Raw genomic sequence first — 23,299 nt, 5'->3', positions numbered from 1 at the left:
ACAGACATAGAAAGACAAATGCTATGTGCTTTCTCTTGTATGTTGGAGCTAAAGTTAAGGGGAAAACCTCAATCTGAATATAGAATGTTGATTATTAGAGGCTGGGGGGGGGGGTGGTAGAGGAATCAAAGGAGTTTGGATTTAAAAAAATAGAAAAAAATGCCTTTAAAGAGGGAAGACAACACCAGAAAAGAATATATCAGAGATTCTACAGGTGATCCTTTGTGAGCTTGAAGAAATGGGTGAGCTATTTATTCAGCTTAGCCCTGTGGTAGGCTTTGGACATACAGAAATGAACCCAGAGTTCAGCTAGTGAGAGTGCAGCTGCTTTGTAAAAATAGAGTGAGAAACATTTAGAGTTCTTAGTGGTAATATGGCAGGTAAGGTCTGCAAAGGAAAAAAAGAAGAGAGCAAAGTCATACACATGGGTGTTATGAACAGTGATGAATTTCAAATGGAGAGGTGGGTAAAGAACTTTCAAGGAGGACACCAGTATTAGAATTTAAGTTGTGCAGGCTGGTGTTGTGGTGAAACAAGTAAAGCTGCCACCTGCGATGCTGGCATCCCATTTGTGTGCCCATTTGTATCCCAACTGCTCTACTTCCCATCTATCTCCCTGCTAATGGCCTGGGAAAAGCAACGGAAGATGGCCCGAGTGTTTAAGTCTCTGCTACCCATGTTGGAGACCTGGATGAAGCTCCTGGTTCCTGGTTTCGGTCTGGCCCAGCCCTGGCCCTTGTGGCCGTTAGGGGAGTAAACCAGCAGATGGTAGATCTCTCTCTGTGTGTCTCTCCCCCTCTCTAACTCTGCCTTTCAAATAAATAAATAAATCTTTAAAAGAAAAAGGTATTATTTAGGGGCCAGAGTTGTGGTGTAATGAATTAAGCTGCTAAGCTGCCACTTGCAACATCAACATACCATATGGTGGCTGGTTCATATCCTGGCTGTTCCACTTCCAACCCAGCTCCCTGCTAACCCCCTGGGAAAAGCAGTGGCAGATGGCCCATGTGTTTAAGTCTCTGTCATCCATATATGGGAGACCTAGATGAAGCTCCTGGCTCTTGGCTTCTGTTTGGCCCAGCCTTGGCAGTTGCGGCCATATAAGGTGTGAACCAGTGAATGGAAGCTCACGCTCGCATGATCGCTCTAGCTCTCGCTCCCTCCTCTTCTCCCTCTCTGTAACTCTTTAAAATAAATAAATAAATCTTTATTTTGAAAAAAAGAACATAAGTTGTATACTTTGTTACAATGTAAAATTCTTCCCATTACCCCAAACCTTAAATAAAATCTGCTACACATATAGGCTTCTTCAAAGATTTCTATATCTGGGTCAGTGTGGATGGAAACAGGGACAGCATGCTTGAGACAGTAAATACAATAATCTGAACTAATTTAGTGCAAGCAAGAGTTTAAAATCAGGCCAGTGTGGTGGTGCAGTAGGTTAATCCTCTGCCTGCGATGCCAGCATCCCATATGGGTGCCAGTTCTAGTCCCAGCTGCTTCTCTTCCAATCCAGCTCTCTGCTATTGCCTGGGAAAGCAGTAGAAGATAGCCCAGATCCTTGGGCCCCTGCACCTGCATGGGAGACCCGGAAGAAGCTCCTGGCTCCTGGCTTCGGATCAGTGCAGCTCCAGCCATTGCAGCCATTTGGGGAGTGAACCAACGGACGGAAGACCGTTCTCTCTGTTTTTCCCTCTCACTGTCTGTAACTCTCTCTTAAATAAATAAAAAAAAAAATCTAAAAGAGTTTAAAATCAAAGTTACCATAAATACAAGAGCTTCCAGGAACTTAAAGAAATCTAGAAGGTAGAATCAGACTTTCTACATATTGTAGAATAATACTTTGAGCTAAAATTTTACATGTTCCCATTTAGGAAGAATGATAGGGTAGGCCAGGAATATTCCATCTTTAGAACGTTTTAAAAAGAACCAAAGTGCATGAAGTTCAGTAGACTTTTGGAAGCAGCAAGCAAGGGGATGCCAATTTCTCTGCTCACACAAGGAACAAACTAAGGATCATGCGCCCCACCTTTTCGCTACTCTTCTCCCAAAGGGGTCCTTTTGGCCCTTACTTCACTAATGGGTGGCCTTGATCAACTCTCACCTCTTCCATAAAGTTTTGTTCCAAGGTTTTTGCTGTCAGATGCTTCCTTCCTAGAACTTACATTTTACTTAAACCTGAAACTTACTTTAACTTTTTTTTTTACAGATTTATTTATTTATTTGAAAGTCAGAGTTTCAAATAGAGAGAGAGGAGAAAGGAGAGACAGAGAGAGAGGTCTTATATTCACTAGTTCACTCCCCAGTTGACCACAATGGCCAGAACTGCGCCGATCCAAACCCAGGAGCCAGGAGCCAGGAGCTTCTTCCTAGTCTCCCACATGGGTGCAGGGGCCCAAGGACTTGGGCCATCTTCTACTGCTTTCCCAGGCCATAGCAAAGAGTTGGATCAGAAATGAAGCAGCTAGGACTCAAACCAGCGCCCACATGGGATGCTGGCTCTTCAGGCCAGGACATTAGCCCACTGTGCCACAGCGCTGGCCCCACTTACTTTAACCTTTAATTTTTCTTAAATATTTTTCCATTAACTGTAGATGTCTTGCAGATAAGAACTATTACTCCCCCTTCCCAAAGAGGAGGTAGGTGGAAGGGAGGATACAGACAGAATGAAACAACATCCTAAATATCTTTTTTCTTTTGTTTTTAATTTAACAGGCAGAGTTAGACAGTGAGAGAGAGAGACAGAGAGAAAGGTCTTCCTTCTGTTGGCTCACTCCCCAAATGGCCGCTATGGCTCGCGCTGCGCCATTTCGAAGCCAGGAGCCAGGTGCTTCCTCCTGGTCTCCCATGCGGGTACAGGGGCCTAAGCACCTGGGCCATCCTCCACTGCCTTCCTGGGCCATAGCAGAGAGCTGGACTGGAAGAGGAGCAACCGGGACTAGAACCCAGCACCCATATGGGATGCCAGCACCGCAGGCGGAGGATTAACCAAGTGAGCCACGGCGCCAGCCCATCCTAAATATCTTACATTATACTTACAGCCTATTATATACAGGGGCTAGGAAAGGGGGTAGTTAACAGGCATCTGGCACCACATTGGAGTGCCTGGAACTGAATCCAGGCTCCACTTTCAATTCCAGATTTTTGCTAATGAGCACCCTGGGAGGCAGCAGGTGATGGCTGAAGTACCTGGGTCCCAGCCACCTACATGGGAGACCCAGATTGAGTTCCAGGCTTCTGCTGCCTTCAGCTTAGCTCAGCCCCAGCTGTTGCAGGTATCTGGGAAGTGAACCAGTGGACAGAAGTTTTGTCTTTGTCTCTTTCTGTTTTTCAAATAAATCAAAATCATATATATATATATATGTATGTATGTATATGTATGTATACACGTAAGTATATAAATATACGCATAAACACACATACATATGTATCTTTGTGTGTGTGTATTTTTTTTCTGGTGATGAAACAATGGAAGATAGTGAGGAAAAAGCAAGTTAACAAATGATTGAAGATGATGATGCTCCTAAGTCAAGGATCAAAGGAGGAGCAGGTTTGAAATATGAGAAAGAAAATGGGTTAATAATCTGCCTTGGAAACTGTTAACTTTAAGATGCCCAAGAGTCACTGAGGTTAAGGAACTCAAAAGAGAGATCTGAGTAGGAAACAGAAGTTTGAGAATGTTTGACATATCAGCAGTAGCTGAAGCCATACCCACTGATGACATCACCGGGGGTAGAATACAGAAGGAAGAGAGAAGTAGGCCAAGGACAGAATCTTAGGAAATGGTTTCACTTTAAGAGCCTGTTAGAAAAAACAAGTCTTTGGCTACAGGCCAACTGATACTTAACAAAAACCTACAGGTGGAACAAATAATTGGTTCTATTTAAGCTTTCTTAAGGCCCATTTCATTTTAAAAAGATTTATTTATTTATTATTTGAAAGGCAGAGTTACAGAGAGGAAGAGGCACTGAGAGAGAGAGGTCTTCCATCCGCTGGTTCACTCCCCAATTGTCCACAATGGCTGCAACTGTGCCGATCCAAAGCCGGGAACAGGAGCTTCTTCTGGGTCTCCCACATGCGTGCAGTGGCCCAAAGATTTAAGCCATCTTCCGCTGCTTTCCCAGGCCATAGCAGAGAGCTGGATAGGAAGTGGAGCAGCCAGGACTTGAACCAGTGCCTACATAGGATGCTGGCACTGCAGGTGGCAGCTTTACCCACTACACCACAGCACTGGCCCCTCATTTTTTTTCTAAAGATTTATTTATTTATTTGACAAGCACAGTTATAGACAGAGAGGGAAGGAGAGACAGAAAGAGAGATCTTCCATCACTGGTTCACTCCTCAAACGGCTACAACAGTTGGAACTGGGCCAATGCAAAGCCAGGAGCTTCTCTGGGGTCGCCTATGTGGGTGCAGGAGCCCAAACACTTGGGCCATCCTCCATTGCTTTTCTAGGCCATAGCAGAGAGCTGGATCAGAAGTGGAGCAGCTGGGACTTGAACTAGCACCCATATGGGATGTTAGCACTGTAGGTGCCCTGAAGTCCCATTTTGTTGAATCTAAGGGCCAATGATGTCTGTGGTCTTGGTGGTATCACCCCACTTACCACTTCCCATTTCAACTGGAGGAAAGGGGAAGAAGATCAAAAGGGAGAGAAAGAATGGAGAATCTTTACCTCCTCACCACCTTGGAGTTCCACTCCAGATCAGAGCAAGCTTATACCAAGAAACAGTAAGCAAACACAGAGGATGAAATGCCAGCAGAGACAGCTACACATTTGGTGCCGAAGAGTATCATGAGGTATTTCCTGCATCTAACGGATTTCTTTCATTGACTAACATATTGCCTTTACTAGTAATTACTCCATTTACTATCTATTCTTTCTGCTGTACACTCTTTCTGCAAGTATATTCTACCAAACCCCATATTGTGTGAGGTCTAATATCCAGGGGCTGGCATTGTGATGCAGCAGGTTAAGCTGCCTCCTATGGCACTAGCATCCCACGTTAGAGCAGGTTTGAGTCCTAGCTGCTTCATTTCTGATCTAGCTTCCAGAACATGGCCCAAGTGCTTAGGACCCTGAAACTCATGTGGAAGACCCTGATGGATTTCCAGGCTCCTCATTTCTGCCTTACCCAACCCTGGCTGTTGTGCCCATTTGGGCGAGTGAACCAGAGGACAAAAGATCTCTAGCTCCCTCTCTTTCTGTAATTCTGCCTTTCCAATAAATAAAAATCTTTAAATAAATAAATAAATATGGCTCTGGGGAGAAAAATAAGTGGTTCTCTAGTTAAATAAGGCTGGAAAACGATACAGTCCTTATTTCCATTTTGGAATTTCACAGTAAATATTAAGATCTTTTTGTGGGGGTCAGCGCTGTGGCATAATGCGTAAAGCTGCTGCCTATGGTGCCAGCACCCAATATGGGCACCGGTTCAAGACCCGGATCCTCCAATTGTGATCCAGCTCCCTGCTAATGTGCCTGGGAAAGTAGAGGCAGATGGCCCAAGTCCTTGGGACCCTGCACCCACATGGGAGACCTGGAAGAAGCTCCTGGCTTCTGGCTTCAGATCAATCCAACTCCAGCCGTTGCAGCCATCTGGGGAGTCAACCAGTGGATGGAAGTGTCGCTCCCCCTCTTCGTGGAGGAACAACACAGGACCCTGCGCTGTTCTTTCATCTGCTCGGCCCCTCCCGGGTTTGCTGCTGGTTCTTCCCGGGTTGGCTACTATCCCTTCCACCTCCGTGGAAGGGCAGTTCCCCCTGGCCGCATTCCCCACTTCCGCAGGGGAGCGGCACACCGCCGGCCGGCTTTCTCGGGGGCTGCACGGGTTCCCTTAGATGTTCCCCATAGATGTTCCTGGTGCATGCCGTCTCTCTCCTCCTTTATAGTCCTCCTCCGCCAATCCCAACTCGGCTGCCCACACGCCGAGTACGTTGCTCTCCTCCAATCAGGAGCAAGTCCTACAGTTCCTTGGTTGAACTGGAGGCAGCTGTGTAGAAGCCTCTTTCTTCTCTCCCAGCGCCATATTGTGGGAGAGCAGATGCATAGAATAAGTCTTAATTCCAGTAACAATATAGTCCGAGTTGCTCCCCACAGTGGGAGAGCAGATGCATAGAATAAGTCTTAATTCCAGTAACAGTATAGTCCGAGTTGCTCCCCACAGATCCCCCTTTCTTTTTATTTTTTTTTTTGGCGTTGATACGCGCCTGTCTTCGGTGTCCCGCGGCACACACTCTGCTCTGCTTGCTAGAGTTGCCACAGGTTCTTACAAGTCCTATCAATCAGGCAAACCGAATCCGGGTCCTCTCTTCGCCATTGTGAGGAGGTTTTTAGGCACTGATGCATGCCTGTGTTCGGTGCCCTGCAGCGCATGCTCTACTCTGCTAGAACTGCCTGCAGGTGCTTACAAAACCTATCAGGCAAACCGAATCCAAGCCTTCTCAGCGCCATATTGTGGGGAGGCTTATTGGTGTTGATTCGTGCCTATCTTCGGTGACCTGCAGCTCATACTCTGGTCGAGCTGCCTGTCGGTGCTTACCGCCCTAATCAGGCAGACCGAATCCAAGCCTCCTAATTGTATTGTGGGGAAGCCTTACTGATGTTAATTCGTGCCTGTCTTCGGTGACCTGCGGCGCATAAGCTGCTAGCCGCCCAGGTGCTCATCGCCTCACTTAATCAGGCAGACCGAATCCAAGCTTTCTCATTGGCATGTTGAGGGGAGGCCTTTCTATTTCTCTATTTCTCTATCTCCGGGCATTCCTATTTCTCCCATTTTACTTCTATCTTCCAGCATTCCTATTTCTCTCACTTTACTTCTAAAACTTCTGTTTCTCTTATCCCTGCGGCTTTCCGGCGCCCGCCCCGAGACTGCTTCTCGGCGGCTTCCCGGCTCTGAGCCGCTTCAGCCCGCGCTTCTCCGATCTGCGCGGCTTCCCGGCTTTGCGCGGCTTCCCGGCGCCTCGCCCCGCGGCAGCTTCACGGCTCTGCGCGGCGGGTTCCCGGCTCTGCGCGCACGCTCCGCGGTCTCCACGCACTTCGCGCCCGCACCACGGCCTCGCGCCAGCCCCGGCGTTCCCCATCTATTCACGCCCCGTGCTCTCTCTGCACGCGGCGGCTTCCGCGAATGTTTCCGCCACCACCGGCATTCAGTCCAAGTTCCCCGGACTAACCTGGCGAATTTCAACCTGGCGGCCCACGTCTCTGCCTCTGGTTCCAGATCTTCGCCTCTTGCTCCCCGGGGTGACTTGAAGAATTCCAAGGTGGCTTATATCTCCGCCTCGGCCTGCACTCGCGGCTTCATCCTCCCTAACATTTTTCTCTACCCGGTATGTTTCCTTAAGTTTTCTTCCAACAATATTCCTCTCATTTCTCCTGGCCTCTCCCCACAGTCCGTATCCGAGTCCAAGCCTCCTCCAGGTTTCACTTTCGCTTTCAATCTCCTAGCTTCCCCGCCATAGTCCGCATCCGAGTCTATGAAAGCTTTCACTTTCACTTTCAATCCTAACTTCTTTCCCACAGTCCATATCCGAGTCTATGCCTAGGCTTTCAATAGCTTCTTCCAGCACCTAGGCTCTTTGCTAGTCTCTCTCTCCGGTATTTTCCCATTTCTTCCCGTTTCTTCCCTCCTAAGTTTCATATCCGTCCTAGGTTTCCTATCCGAGCTAGGTTTCCTATCCGAGTCACGGCACCATTATGTCGCTCCCCCTCTTCATGGAGGAACGACACTAAACCCTGCCTAGGCTTCATATCCGAGTCACGGCACCATTATGTCGCTCCCCCTCTTCGTGGAGGAACAACACAGGACCCTGCGCTGTTCTTTCATCTGCTCGGCCCCTCCCGGGTTTGCTGCTGGTTCTTCCCGGGTTGGCTACTATCCCTTCCACCTCCGTGGAAGGGCAGTTCCCCCTGGCCGCATTCCCCACTTCCGCAGGGGAGCGGCACACCGCCGGCCGGCTTTCTCGGGGGCTGCACGGGTTCCCTTAGATGTTCCCCATAGATGTTCCTGGTGCATGCCGTCTCTCTCCTCCTTTATAGTCCTCCTCCGCCAATCCCAACTCGGCTGCCCACACGCCGAGTACGTTGCTCTCCTCCAATCAGGAGCAAGTCCTACAGTTCCTTGGTTGAACTGGAGGCAGCTGTGTAGAAGCCTCTTTCTTCTCTCCCAGCGCCATATTGTGGGAGAGCAGATGCATAGAATAAGTCTTAATTCCAGTAACAATATAGTCCGAGTTGCTCCCCACAGTGGGAGAGCAGATGCATAGAATAAGTCTTAATTCCAGTAACAGTATAGTCCGAGTTGCTCCCCACATGGAAGATCTCTCTCTCTCTCTCTCTCTCTCTGCTTCTGCCTCTCTGTAACTCTGCCTTTCAAGTAATTAATTCTTTAATGGAAAATAAAAAAGAGAGCTCAATAAGTCCAAAGAGTACTCAGTTTGGAGGCTGGTACTGCAGCCAACAGGTTAAGCCACAGCCTGCAGCACTGGCATCCCACAGCACCATAGGATGGTCTAAGTGCTTAAGTCCTTGTACTCATGTAAGAGACTTGGATGAAGCTCCTGGCTCCTGGCTTTGGCCTGGCCCAACCCTGGCTGTTGTGGCCATTTGAGGAGTGAACCAGCAGACAGAAGATCTCTGCTTCTCCCTCTCTCTAACTCTGCCTTTCAAATAAATTAATAAATCTTTAAAAAAAAAAAAAAAAAGTAGCGGGGCCGGCGCCATGGCTCATTTGGTTAATCCTCTGCCTTCGGCACCAGCATCCCCTGTGGGCGCTGGGTTCTAGTCCTGGTTGCTCTTCTTCCAATCCAACTCTATGCTGTGGCCAAGGAGGGCAGTGGAGGATGGCCCAAGTGCTTGGGCGCCTGCACACGCATGGGAGACCAGGAAGAGGCTCCTGGCTCCTGGCTTTGGATTGGCTCAGCACCAGCCATAGCAGCCATTTGGGGAGTGAACCAACGGAAGGAAGACCTTTCTCTCTGTCTCTGTCTCTCTGTCTCTCTCTCTCTCACACACTGTCTATAACTCTACCTGTCAAATAAAAAAAAAAAAAGTAGTAGGTGAAGTTAAAAATGGTTAGCACAGGGAGATCTGTGTACAGGCAGGTCTCTACCTACCGATGCCTAGATGCAAGAGAAGGCTCTTGTATCAGAGAAGCACCTTAGCTGAGGCCACAGTCCCTGGTGAAGGACTGACAGCGGGGTCATAGTCCTGGACAAGGGCAGAGAGTCCAGGCAGAGCAATTGGACAGAGTGTGGTATTCCTAGGTTAAATCTTAAATAAAGGTGACATGGAGGGAAAGTAGAGAATTGTCCTTCAGGGCATAAAACACATACTCAAGGATCTCTGCTGGCTCCAAAATCCAGGCAATCAATAGAACCAGCTATGTCACTAGATTTTGTGTATGAGACTGGTGGGTTGGTTGGGAAGGAAGGAGAACTTCCACAGAGTTGTACTGCTTCATATAAGGAAGAAGGTGCAGCATTTTCAAACTCTGTCGGGGGAGGTTGGTGGCCATTTCTAGGAGAGCCCACTGGAGAAATGTGCTAAGAAAAATGGGTTAGAATCCAGCAGGCCTGAGAGAAGCCAAAAGTCTGGGTCCAATGGAAAATGTTCTGGAATTAGGGCAAGGATATGTACAGAGCTGAAGGTGAAGTCCAGTATAAAGGGCATCCATGAACCCCACTATGAGGAGCTGGGAAAGGAACTAAAATCTGAAATCCCTTTGTCAAAGACCCACCAGGGAAGGAAAAGCTGGAAGAATTCAAATCCTAAAGGCAGCTTGAGAGTATTAATGCATGAAAGATGATGCCTGGTCAACCAGGAGGTTTTCTTTTTAGAGGAAGTCAGGCCAAGAGTATTATGTCTAAATCACAGGGAATATCCTCGCAACTTCTGCATCAACTATGTTGGTTCTAGTTAGTAGATGGGGAAACTGAACCTTTGTGTGGCCACCCTGAGAGTCACTGCTTTTGACATGGCTTATTTTGTTTTCCGGTAAAGCCCTATCTCAGCACAGCTCATTGGGAAACCGAGACCAGAAGTTGTCTGTGACCAGTAGCCACTGAGGAAGTGCCTTACCCTTGTTGTCAGTGGCAGCATCTTTTGCGCCACCATTTTGCATCATTTCTGGGAAGCTGTGCCTCTCCCTTCCTAAGATCTATGACAGTCCTGCCTGAGGACATCACAACAAACCACAAACCCAAAAGTCCTACACTCTGGGTTACATTCTGGCTGTCAGCTGCTCTCCAGACTACACTGTGCCTGCATCCCAGCATGCTGGCAGGAAATCTCTATCCAGAACCCCCTCTTTTTTTGGTCTGTCCCTAGCACTATTAGCTGCTGTCTTTCATCACACAAAACCATAAAGGAAACAAAATGTTTGTTAGGGACCCAACTGCTCTTTTCAGAACCTTTATCTCAAACTTGCTGGTGACTTCTTACTGTCCCTACAACTGAGGAACAGGACCCTTCCTCTCTATCCCTTCCTTACTCTTGTTCTCAGATACCAACGTCAGGGGCCAGCATTATGGCACAGCGGGTTAAGCTGCTGCCTATGATGCTGACATCCCATATGGATGCTGGTTCAAGTCCTGAGTGCTCCACTTCCTATCCAACTTCTTGCAGAGGAAGATGGCCCAAGTCTTGGGCACCTGCCACCCACATAGGAAACCTGAACAGAGCTCCAGGCTCCTGGCTTCGGCCTGTCCCAGCCCCAGCCATTGTGGCTATTTGGGGAATGAACCAGCAAATAGAAGATCTCTTTGTCTAACTCTACCTTTCAAATAAATATTTTTTAAAAATCTCATAAGCTCATTCATTCTTCCACTTAAAAGACCAAGATACAATCAAATCCCTTCCTGGAGTCTCTGCATTTTTAACAGGGTCTCAAAGATTTAAATCAAGGGGGAAAAGTTTCATTTCTGGAATTCCAAGCAACAGCAAACAGCTGAGGCAAGTCCTTAAGGGGCAAGGCATATTCTTGGTGCCCCTGAAATTACACCACTAGACAGTCCAGCCATCTTCTGATTCTGTCACTATCTTCTTTGCTAGCCAAGAAGCCAAGATCTCCTGGATCTGTGCCAGCACCCTTACCATCTGGTCTTCCTTGGAAGGGTGAAAGAGAGACTTCTCTTGTTTACTCAGTAATAATGCAGTCTAATAAGTCACGTAACTGGTGCCACCAGCTCCAGTACATACAGTAAGGGCACACCACACCCTCACCCCTGCCCCTCAGGGCTTACTCCTTGGGACACATCAAATTCTATAGGACAGAGTCACTTCAGCAATAAACCAGTTAACCAGTGGTGTTTTGACACTTGTGGGCCACACTGAAACAAGGATCTAAAGAACAAATACTTTTTTTAAATCCTCCCTTAAAGCCAATTGGCATCTTATCCACACATGTTGCTGCAGCATCTCTATATATAGAACCTCATATTAAATGGAATGCTCTGGCTAAGCACATCACAACATACAAAATAGGTAGAGAAACATAGCATCGCTCTAACTCCCATTCTTTCCCCTACCCTCCTTTGCAAACTCTCAGAGACAGAAACCTGCATGGGCTTTGAGGCTGGACAAACCTGAGGAGAAATAAATCCTAGCTAAACCTTTTATTAGCTTTATGACTGTGGTTAGGTTACATAACTTCTTTGACTTTCAGCTTGCCCACCTGCAAAAATGAAGATAATATTTTATTGGTTTATCTTTAAGTAAGAAAATATACTAAGAGGGGCCAGCGCCATGGCACAGTAGGTTAATCCTCTGCCTGCGATGCCAGCATCCCATATGGGCACTGGTTCTAGTCCTGGCTGCTCCTCTTCCAGTCCAGCTCTCTGCTATGGCCTGGGAAAGCAGTAGAAAATGGCCCAGGTCCTTGGACCCCTGCACCCGCATGGGAGACCCGGAAGAAGCTCCTGGCTCCGGATCGGTGTAGCTCTGGCCATTGCAGTCATTTGGGGAATGAGCCAACGGAAGGAAAACTTTTCTCCCTCTCACTGTCTATAATTCTAACTCTCAAATAAAATAAGTAAGAGAAAGAAAGAAAGAAAGAAAGAAAGAAAGAAAGAAAGAAAGAAAGAAAGAAAGAAAGAAAGAAAGAGGAGGGAAGGAGGGAAGGAGGGAAGGAGGGAAGGAGGGAGGGAAGGAAGGAAGGAAGGAAGGAAGGAAGGAAGGAAGGAAGAAAAGAAAGAAAAGAAAGAAAAGAAAGAAAGAAAAGAAAGAAAAGAAAGAAAAGAAGGAAGGAAGGAAGGAAGGAAGGAAAGAGAAGAAAGAAAGAAGGAAAGAAGGAAAGAAGGAAAGAAGGAAAGAAAGAAAGAAAGAAAGAAAGAAAGAAAGAAAGAAAGAAAGAAAGAAAGAAAGAAAGAAAGAAAGAAAGAAAGAAAGAAAGAAAGAAGGAAAGAAAGAAAAGAAGGAAGGAAGGAAAGAAGGAAGGAAGGAAGGAAGGAAGGAAGGAAGGAAGGAAGGAAGGAAGGAAGGAAGGAAGGAAGGATACACAAAAGTTATCTATTACACGCCTGGCTCTCAAAGAATTTGAGTTTCTGTTCTTAGCCATCAAGTTCCTCCTGTACCTGGTGGTACCCTTAAGCTATTCTCTGGCTGTCCAAAGTCATGGTGTGTGCCCCACACAAACCTCCCTTCTTGTCCTACACCCTATCAAAGTTTCTACCCTTTATAGGACTTCTCTAATTACATTGTTACGAAGAAGGAAATTATGATTAAATGAATTCAAGTAAAACAAATAATATAACTGGGTTCCTGTATTAACTCTGAAGGTGTTACTGTTTTTAAGAAAGAAGCCTGGGCCGGCACCGCGGCTCACTTGGCTAATCCTCCTCCTGAGGCGCCGGCACCCCAGGTTCTAGTCCCGGTTGGGGCGCCGGATTCTGTCCTGGTTGCTCCTCTTCCTATCCAACTCGCTGCTGTGGCCAGGGGAGGCAGTGGAGGATGGCCAAGTCCTTGGGCCCTGCACCCGCATGGGAGACCAGGAGGAAGCACCTGGCTCCTGGCTTCAGATTGGCGCAGCGCGCCAGCCGTAGTGGCCATCTTGGGGGTGAACCAACGGAAGGAAGACCTTTCTCTCTGTCTCTCTGTCTCTCTCTCTAACTTTGCCTGTCAAAAAAGAAAAAAGAAAAAAAATAAAGAAGCCTGGAGGGGTAGGCATTTGGTATAGTGGTTAAGAGGCCACTTTGGATGCCCATATCCTATACAGGAGTGGCTGACTGGCTTTGGTCCTAGCTCTATTCCTGATTCCAGCGTCCTGCTGATGTGCCTTCTGGGATGACGGCTCAAGTAGTTGGGTCCCTGCCACTGACATGGGAAATGTGGATCAAGTTCCTGGTTCCTAGGCTTTAGTCTGGGTGCTGTGGGCATTTGGGGAATAAGGTGGCAAATGGGAAATCTTTCCCTTTTCTCTGCCTTTCAAACAAATTTTAAAAATGTATATTTTTTGGAAAAAAAAAAAAAACAAAACTAAACTAAAAGGAGCCTGGAATTTCAAGTGAAAGAAAGAACATTTCATGGTAAGACTCTTCTAAAGGACAAGGGACCAGAGCATCACCGCTTTCCCTGTGAGTACAATATCTATTACTCTGTAATGGAGATGAGAAATCAATCAGAGCTACAGAATATCAGCTCAAATTGCTAAATGTCACACCTGAAATCAACAGCAGGTCCAGAATAGAACTTGGGAACCTCAATGACCCCTCCTGCTCTAGCCAGCACACACTATTTCCTCAGCCAGGAAGTTACAGTGATACTTTTTTCCTAGAACCTTTCCAACACTATTTTAAACTCTGGAATCAAGCAACAGGGTTTGACTATGGTCAAAGCGTGGAATAGTCAACAGTGAAAGGCCTGGGCCTCACTTCTAGCATCACACCTTTCTTTTCTGAATGTTCTCAACAAGGTCTAGATTAATACAAGAGGCAGAATGGGCCTGCATGTTGACTTTTCTCTCAGTGATCCAGGAAAGAGGGCCACAAGGAAACTTCTAGGCTTTCCATTTACATTGTCACAAAAGTAAATTACAGCTGAAATCTGCCTAAGCATAATCACCTGGCACATTCAGTATGGTGTTCTCATGAAGCACTCTTTAGAAGTGTGCATGGGGGCTGGCGCCATGGCTCACTTGGTTAATCCTCTGTTTGTGGCACCGGCATCCCATATGGACACTGGTTCTAGTCCTGGCTGCCCCTCTTCTAGTCCAGCTCTCTGCTATGGCCTGGGAAAGCAGTAGAAGATGACCCAAGTCCTTGGGCCCCTGTACCCACATGGGAGACCAGGAAGAAGCACCTGGCTCCTGGCTTTGGATCGGTGCAGCTCTGGCCATTGCGGCCATTTGGGGAGTGAACCAACAGAAGGAAGACCTTTCTGTCTGTCTCTCTCTCTCTCACTGTCTATAACTCTATCTACCCAAAAAAAAAAAAAAAAAGTGTGCATGTTCTAACTGTCTTTCCTGCGAAGCCCCCAGGGAGCCAGAGGCTCTAGCCAAGGCTGGAGTCTCAGGAGCCAGACACCCTTGGGAGTACAGAAAAGGCCCCTTCAGCACATGTGTAAAGAAGAACTGAAGGTGAAGTCTAGGTGAGGGAGAGATTGATCCAGCCAGGATTACCCAACAGCATGTGCTTAGAGAACCAGTGCCTAAGCAGAAATAACAACTACAAACATCCTAAATTATTTTACAAAATAGTCATCAGAATTTTGCTGCAGCTTCCTTATACTTGTTGGATTTTACTTAATTTTGTTTCTGAAATATATACTGAGGGCAGAAAGCATGAGGGACATCACAGTATTTCTATTGCTTAGGATCCTAATGTTTTTAATCTGGTCTCTGGCTTCAGGAAGAAGCATGGAAAACTAAGAGTTTGAAAGCTTTAAGGTCAACATTAATTTCTTTGTTCAACAGACATTTCTAGAGGGGCTCTTAAGTGCCAAGCTTCTGCTCAGTCCTGAGACAGAACAGCAAATAAAACAGACGTGGTTCCTATTTTCCTGGAGCTCATAGTCTAGTAAGAGCAGCTGACAGTAAGAATGGGATCCAAAGCCAGAGGTCTATACTGGAAACCAGGCATGCTTCAGCAGCCAGCTGAGAAGAGCCCCTGAGCAGGCAAGGGGCTGATCAGGGGGATCATTACCTTGGCCATGGGAGAGCACCACTGTGGTGGGCTGAGTCCATCAGTAACATGATGACTAGCGCTCTCACAGTCAGTGATGCCAGGAAGCTCTCCTTCTCTGCCCACCGCCATGAACTGCCATCTATATGCAAGATTCTGAAAGAGATAAAGAAAAGCACAAGACTTGAGCTGTTTTCTGATAGGAATTCCAGCTGATACAAGCCAGAAGTGAGAAGCATGAACACACCTACCACAAGAGGCTGAGCAATCTCCCCTCTCCACTAACTCCGCTAACCTCCCTTCTCTGACACTACATAGAAAAGAAAAATAAAGGTGGGGTGAAGAAGGGACCTGGTCAAATGGTCAGGCTGCAGCCAGATGCCTCCTGAGAAGTTTCTGCTTGGCAGTGTGAGGTCGGCAAGGATGGAAAAGCTATGTGTTAGAGAAGGGAGCCACTCCAGCAGCTCAGCTCCAGCACTGCCAGAGGTTGACAGCTGTGGTGAAGGTGGAGTGCCAACAACAGCCACCTCAGGAGTTAGAGTCAGTATACAGACCACAGAGCAGCGGCCTACAGAAATCTCAAAGTATTTGACATCTCTGGGCCTCATTTTCATTTATCTGAAAATAAAGATGAAAAGAGCATGTAATAGTTTCCTAGGACCACTGAAACAAATGATCACAAACTGAGAGATTAAAACAACAGAAATGTATTCTCTCACTGTTCTGGAGATTTCACAGCCTGAAATCACAGTGTCAGCAGGGCCAAACTCCCTCTAAAGGCTTGAGAGGAGAATCTTTCCTGGTTTCTTCCAGCCTCTGGAGGTTGCCAGCAATCCCTGGAGTGCCAGAGCCATTCCTTAGCTAAACTCCAATCTACCTCCATCTTTCCAAGGCATCTGCCCTCTGTATGTGCCTCTCTCTTATAAGCCCACTAATCAATGTATTAGGATCTGACAAGACTTCATCCTAACCTGACTACATGTACAAAGTCTATTTCAAGTAAGACCATTTTCCTAAGTTCTGAGTGTGAACATGAATTTGGGGGATAAATTCATCTCAGCACAGAACACCTACCTCAGAAGGAGAAGGTCATGTATATAAAGTTCTTTCGTCTGTGCCTGGCACATGTGTGTGCTATGTAAAGGTTAGCTACCTTTCATCATTTCTGGAAGACAGCAGCTACCCATGTGATATGTGGATGTTTTGTCATACAAGAATCACTCTTCTTCCATCATGAGTCAGAGGCAAGACAATAGATGGAAATACCCACAAAACGAGCTGCACAGTTTATAACCATTTGGGGTAGGTGCTATGGCTTAGTAGACTAAGCCTTTGCCTGCAGTGCCAGCATCATATATGTGCCCAGGTTCAGGTCCCAGCTGCTCCACTTTCAAACCAGCTCCCTGTTAATGGTCTGGGAAAGCAGCAGAAGATAACCCGAGTGCTTGGGCCCCTGCACCCCCATGGAAGACCCAGAGGAAGCTACTGGCTTCAGCTTGGCCAAACACTAGCCCTTGCAGCCATTTGGGGAGTGAACCAGTGGATGAAAGACCCCTCTCTCTATCTGTAACTATTCCTCCAAAGTAAATAAATCTTCATTAAAAAATAAGTTTATGATCATTCAATAACCCCTCATCAATATGCTATTAATAACCTCAGACTGGAATGAGGAAGTATTTGTTGCAGTCACAAAATATATCTATCCAGGCCAGCGGCACAGCTCACTAGGTTAATTCTCGGCCTGCAGAGCCAGCACCCCGGGTTCTAGTCCCGGTTGGGGCACCGGTTCTGTCCCGGTTGCTCCTCTTCCAGTCCAGCTCTCTGCTGTGGCCCGGGAAGGAGAGGATGGCACATGCTTGGGCCCTGCACCCGCATGGGAGACCAGGAGGAAGCACCTGGCTCCTGGCTTCAGATAGGCACAGCGTGCTGGCCGTAGCGGCCATTTGGGGGTGAACCAACGGAAGGAAGACCTTTCTCTCTGTCTCTCTCTCTCTGTCTAACTCTGCCTATCAAAAAAAAAAAAAAAAAAAAGCCGTATATATGAAATTTGTCCCCTCTATATAAATAATATATATATAATACATATGTATGTGTGTGTGTGTGTATATATATATATATATATATATCTCCAAATGAACAATGAACACTTTAAAACAGTTCCCTTATTAGGATCTGCTTTGGAAGGGTCCCCAGAGCTACAAGACAGACAACAGTCTCGTCACTTAAGAGTCAGACTGACTTCTGATCCAAAACTGCTTCGCATAGCATACTCATCCCACAGGTTGGCCACCTATATGACCTTTGGCTCCATCCAAGCATTAAATCCATTCTCTGAAATGAAGATTTGCTATGTCTGAGGCTATGATAGTCAAGGCTTGCTCCTTCTTCAATAAGTTGGTGTCAAACAGCTACCCAAGTGAAAAGGGCCAGATCTCAAGTACTCTTTTCAGATCAAAATATATTTCAAGTGGATCAATGATTTAAATGTAAAGATTGAATGTAAACATTTAGATATATATACACAGAGTACTCAAAAATAACAAGTAACCTTTCATAATTTTGAGGTATGGAAGCATGCTTTCTTCACTGGTTTTGTAGGAAATTATCTAAAAATTTAAAACTTTCAGACAGAAAAAAACTATAAACTAACTTGAAAGGCAAATGAAAAAATGTAAATAATTCTGCCTTTTACATGACAGTGAACATGTTAACTCTTTTAAGTTAATAAGGTGTTAAAAAATTAATGTGCGAAGGACATGATTAAGTGCTCCAAAGAAAAAATATAAATGTCTAAAATAATTTCAATTATGTTCGATCTTTACTCTTCAAAGAAATGCTAATCAAATCATATTTGCTGAGTGCTATAATCACTTGCTACTCTAATCATTTACTTGGATTAACTGATTTATTCCTCACAATAACCCCATAATAAAATAGATGTTATCATTACCCCTACTTTACCAAACATGAAACTGAGTTACTGAGAAGGTAAATGACTTACCCAAGGTCACACAGTAAATGGCTGATCAGAATTCAGGCCCCTAGGAAGCTGCCTCCAAAGTTACAATGTGCAACAAGATTATGTCTCACCTGTCAGATGGAGCAAATGAAAAACACCACCAGATGTTAGGAAAACTGTCAGGAAGCAGGTACTGTTGGTAAAGTTCACATTCTTTTTTTTTTTTTTTTTTTTTTCTGAAAGGCAGAGTTAGAGAGGGAGGGACGGAGAGAAACAAAGAGGTCTTCCATCTGCTGATTCACTCCCCAAATGGCTGCAATGGCTAGGGCTGGGCCAGACCAAAGCCAGGAACCAGGAGCTTTTTCCAGGTCTCCCATGTGAGTACAGGGGTGCAAGCACTTGGGCCATCCTCTGCTGCTTTCCCAGGTGCATTAAGCAGGGAGCTGGATAGGGAGTAGAAGAGCCTGGACTCAAACTGGCACCCCTTTGGGAGGCCAGAACTGCAGACAGAGGCTTAACCCATTATGCCACAGTGCTGGCCCTCAAGTTCACATTTTTAAGAACAGTTTGACTCGAGGAATTTACATTCTAAACGTGAATATGTTTTAACTCAGTCATTCCTCCACTTCTTGGAATTTATCCTAAAAACAGTGGAAAAGTATGAAAAGATATATATACCAGGATACTTATCACACAGTACTCACAATAGACAAAATACTGCAAATAAAAAAACCAACAAAAAGTGCAACAAATTCATTCACTCAACAAATTTTATTGAGCTCAGCTGCCTATCAGGAATTATTCTAAATACCAGGTATAAAGCAGTGGTATAGAGCAGGACAGAAAAGTAAAATAAAATAAAATCCTATCTTTACAAAGCTTACATTCTAATGGAGGGAGTCAAGCAATAAACAAATAAAAAGGAATAGCATCCATTATAACAGTGATATTAGATGCTATACATAGAGAGAAACAGAGAGTCAGAGACGGAGAGAGACAGCGAGCAAGCGCGCACACATGGGTGCATACAATGTTCCATCTGTTGGTTTCACTCTCCAAATCCCTGCAACAGCTTAAGCTGGGCTTGAGATTGTTAGGGAGAAGTTAGAGAATATTAGTACTAGACTGTTCCTTAGTAAAATGACCTTCTTAAGAAAATATGAACAAAATCTACAATACCATAAAAGTTGAAAGGTGATTGAATAGAACTGCTTCTTGGGCCGATGCTGTGGTGTAGCAGGTAAAACTGCTGCCCGCAGTGCCGGCATCCCATATAGGGCCTGGTGCAAGTTCCAGCTGCTCCACTTCTGAACCAGCTCTCTGCTGTGGCCTGGGAAAGCAGCAGCAGATGGCCCAAGACCTTAGGCCCCTGCACCCGCATGGGAGACCCAAAAGCAGCTCCTGGCTTCTGGCTTAGGATCGACACAGCTCTGGCTGTTGCGGCCAACTGGGGAGTGAACCAGCAGATGGAAGACCTCTCTCTCTCTCTCTGTGTGCCTCTCCTTCTCTATCTGTAAATCTGACTTTCAAATAAAATAAATAAATCTTTAAAAAAAAACTGCTTCTTGACCATATTAGAAAACTAATGCCACTCTGCAAGCTAATAAAAGAAACTCTTACTTTGTGTGTACCTTTTCCTATTGCTTTTTTTCCAGAGCTGTGCAGTGAAATATCCCATTTGTAAAGTCTACTAAAGGGAATCAAATTTTTCACCACGAGTGCATGCATACACACACACAAACATTCCCACTTTGAGCCACTGAAGAAGCCCAAGTCACATTCAGGTCCAGTTGTCTCACTGACCATTAAATATCCAGGTTTGATATTAGGAAAAATATAGAAATCTGAGGTTCTTCTCAGGGCTGTGACAGAAAAGTCTCTCTACATACTATCAGGCCGGAGCCTTCAGGCCCAATCAGACTTCTATTCCCTTTCTTGGGCTTTCAGCAGGGGTGTGCACACACACACACATAAATACACACACATTCGTATAAACTTTTCAGAGTCATATTTATAAAGGGAAGCAAAGCGCTTTATTTTTCTGTTTATTTATTTGAAAGGCAGAGAAACAGAGAGTGATCTTCCATTCACTGGTTTATGCCCCAAATGCCTGCAACAGCCAAGGCTGAGCCAGGCCAAAGGCAGGAGCAAGGGACTAGGAACTCCATCTGGATTTCTCACATGGGAGGCAGGGACCCAAGCACTTGAGTCATCATCTGCTGCCTCCAAAGATGTGCTGTAGCAGGACACTGGATCAGGAGTGGAGGCAGGACTCAAACCCAGGTGCTTTGATGGGATACAGGATGCTAATGTCACTCCCAGGCAGTGGCTAAACTGCTATGCCACAATACCCACTCCCAAAGTACTTTAAAAGGAGAGAAATTCTGTTACATGCTATAACATGGATGAACCTTGAGAATATTGTTAAGTGAAATAAGCCAGTCACAAAAAAAGACAAATACTCTATGATTCTACTTATGTGACATACTGAAGTAATCAAATTACTAGAAACAGGGCCAGCGCCGAGGCTCACTAGGCTAATCTTCCGCCTGCAGCGCTGGCACCCTGGGTTCTAGTCCTGGTCGGGGCGCCAGATTCTGTACCAGTTGCCCCTCGTCCAGTCCAGCTCTCTGCTGTGGCCCAGAGTGCAGTGGAGGATGGCCCAAAAACTTGGACCCTGCACCTCATGGGAGACCAGGATAAGTACCTGGCTCCTGCCATCCGATCAGCGCGGTGCACCGGCCACAGCGCACCGGTCGCAGTGGCCATTGGAGGGTGAACCAATGGCAAAGGAAGACCTTTCTCTCTGTCTCTCTCTCTCTCACTGTCCACTCTGCCTGTCAAAAATAAATAAATAAGTAAATAAATAAATAAATAAAAATGATTAGAAACAGAAAGTAGAATGATGGTTACCAGAGAGAATGAGAAGGAGAAAGGCAGAGTTTGTTGTTCAATGAATATAGAATTTTAGTTTTAACGATGAAAAAGTTCATGAACTCTGTTGTACAACAATGTGAAATACCTAAAACTACTGAAATGTAGACTTAAAAATGGCTAAAATGGTAAATTCTATGTATGTGATTATTTTTTACCAGTTTGGTTTTTTTATTTTTTTATTTTTATTTATTTATTTATTTTTTTTGACAGGCAGAGTGGACAGTGAGAGAGAGAGACAGAGAGAAAGGTCTTCCTTTTGCCGTTGGTTCACCCTCCAATGGCCGCCGCGGCCAGCGCGCTGCGGCCGGCGTACCGCGCTGATCCAATGGCAGGAGCCAGGAGCCAGGTGCTTTTCCTGGTCTCCCATGGGGTGCAGGGCCCAAGCACCTGGGCCATCCTCCACTGCACTCCCTGGCCACAGCAGAGAGCTGGCCTGGAAGAGGGGCAACCGGGACAGAATCCGGCGCCCCAACCGGGACTAGAACCCGGTGTGCCGGCGCCGCTAGGCGGAGGATTAGCCTAGTGAGCCGCAGCGCCGGCCCTGTTTTTTTTTTTTTTTTAAAGAAAAGCAACATCCACATGAGTTAAAAAATTTTTTCAGGGGCTCGCATGTGGCACATGGGTTGGGCTATTCTGCTGCAATGCTCACATTCCATTCTAGAACAGGTTCGAGTGCCAGCTGCTCCACTACCCTGCTAATGCACCTAGGAAAGCAACAAAATATGGCCCAAGTGCTTAGGTCCTTTCTACTCACATGGGAGACCAGGATGGAGTTCCAGGCTCCTGGCTTCCACCTGGCCTAGCGCTGGCCTTTGTAGCCATTTGGGAAGTGAATCAGCAGATGGAAGATCTCTTTGTCTCTCTCTCCTTCTCTCTGCTTTTCAAGTAAAAAAAAATCTTTATTTGAAAAAAATGTTTTCAGTCGGTGCTGTGGCACCGTGGGTTAATGCCCTGGACTGAAGTGCCAACATCCCATATGGGTGCCGATTCGAGACCCAGCTGCTCCACTTCCGATCCAGCTCTCTGTTTTAGCCTGGGAAAGCAGTAGAAGATGGCCCAAGACCTTGGGCCCCTGCACCCACGTGGGAGATCTGGAAGAAGCTCCTGGTTCCTTGCTTTGGATAGGCGCAGCTCTGGCCTTTGTGGCCAATTGGGGAGTGAACCAGCGGATGGAAGACCTCTCTCTCTCTCTCTGCCTCTCCTCCCTCTGTATAACTCTTTCAAATAAATAAATAAATCTTTTTTAAAAAATGTTTTCAACAATACAGAAGAATATTTTTTAAAAAACTCCAGGAACAGTCTGGGTATACACTAAGTATAAAGAGTTCTCCCTCTTTTCATACAAACACTAATACTTGCACACGAGTCATAAATACTATTCTGTACTTTCCTTAGTTTTCTATTATGACAGATCTTGGAGACTGCTCCATATCAGTGTTTGCATATATCTGCTTCATTTTTTAATAATTTCATAATATGGCACTACCCACTAAAACTTACTCAATAAGCCCTTTGTCAACATATACTAAGATGTATTCTTTTTTTTTTTATTTTTTTATTTTTTTATTTTTTGACAGGCAGAGTGGACAGTGAGAGAGACAGACAGAGAGGAAGGTCTTCCTTTGCCGTTGGTTCACCCTCCAATGGCTGCCGCGGCCGGCGCGCTGCGGCCGGCGCACCGCGCTGATCCGAAGGCAGGAGCCAGGAGCCAGGTGCTTTTCCTGGTCTCCCATGGGGTGCAGGGCCCAAGCACCTGGGCCATCCTCCACTGCACTCCCTGGTCACAGCAGAGGGCTGGCCTGGAAGAGGGGCAACCGGGACAGAATCCGGTGTGCCGGCGCCGCAGGCGGAGAATTAGCCTAGTGAGCCGCGGCGCGGGCCATATTCTTAAGTTAAATATATATTAAAGGCTTATTTTTCCATCAACAAAAATGTTCACATTTTGTTGTTTATGTATGTTCTAAGAAACTATGAACTGATAATTGTTATTTGCTTTAATTTACATTGAACTGTGTTTCCGCTCATTCCTACTGGGATTATGTTGGCTTTGTCAATATGACAAGAAGTCACCAAGGAGGGCTGGCACTGTGGTGTAGTGGGTAAAGCCGCTTTCTGCAGTGCCGGATCCCATATGGGCACCAGTGCAAGTCCTGGCTGCTCCACTTCCAATCTAGCTCTCTGCTATGGCCTGGGACAGCAGTAGAAGATGGCCCAAGTCCTTGGGCCCCTGCACCCGTGTGAAGAGACCTGGAAGAAGCTCCTGGAGATCAGCACAGCACCAGCCACTGT

At 46.1% G+C, this 23,299-nt stretch overlaps 1 non-coding gene across 50 annotated transcripts in view; it reads right to left on the bottom strand.

Annotated features, from left to right (window-relative positions):
• Positions 1–23,299, bottom strand: part of LOC103347661 (uncharacterized) — a 103,248-nt gene that overhangs the window by 47,394 nt on the left and 32,555 nt on the right. For 39 of the 50 annotated variants that reach the window (XR_016229293.1, XR_016229311.1, XR_016229312.1 and 36 more), the window contains 2 exons: positions 18,116–18,204; positions 15,136–15,270 (listed from right to left, as the gene is read on the bottom strand). This is a non-coding gene — a transcript (uncharacterized LOC103347661). The remainder of the gene's footprint in view (positions 1–15,135; positions 15,271–18,115; positions 18,205–23,299) is intronic. The other 11 variants (XR_016229305.1, XR_016229307.1, XR_011386586.2 and 8 more) reach the window with 1 other exon arrangement.

Source organism: Oryctolagus cuniculus, chromosome 2 (assembly GCF_051225735.1).
Source record: "Oryctolagus cuniculus isolate XC-2025 breed Fujian yellow rabbit chromosome 2, ASM5122573v1, whole genome shotgun sequence".
NCBI classification, from domain to species: Eukaryota; Metazoa; Chordata; class Mammalia; order Lagomorpha; family Leporidae; genus Oryctolagus; species Oryctolagus cuniculus.
The sequence above is the reverse complement of the archived record's forward strand: the minus strand, read 5'-3'. Positions and strand labels throughout refer to the sequence as shown.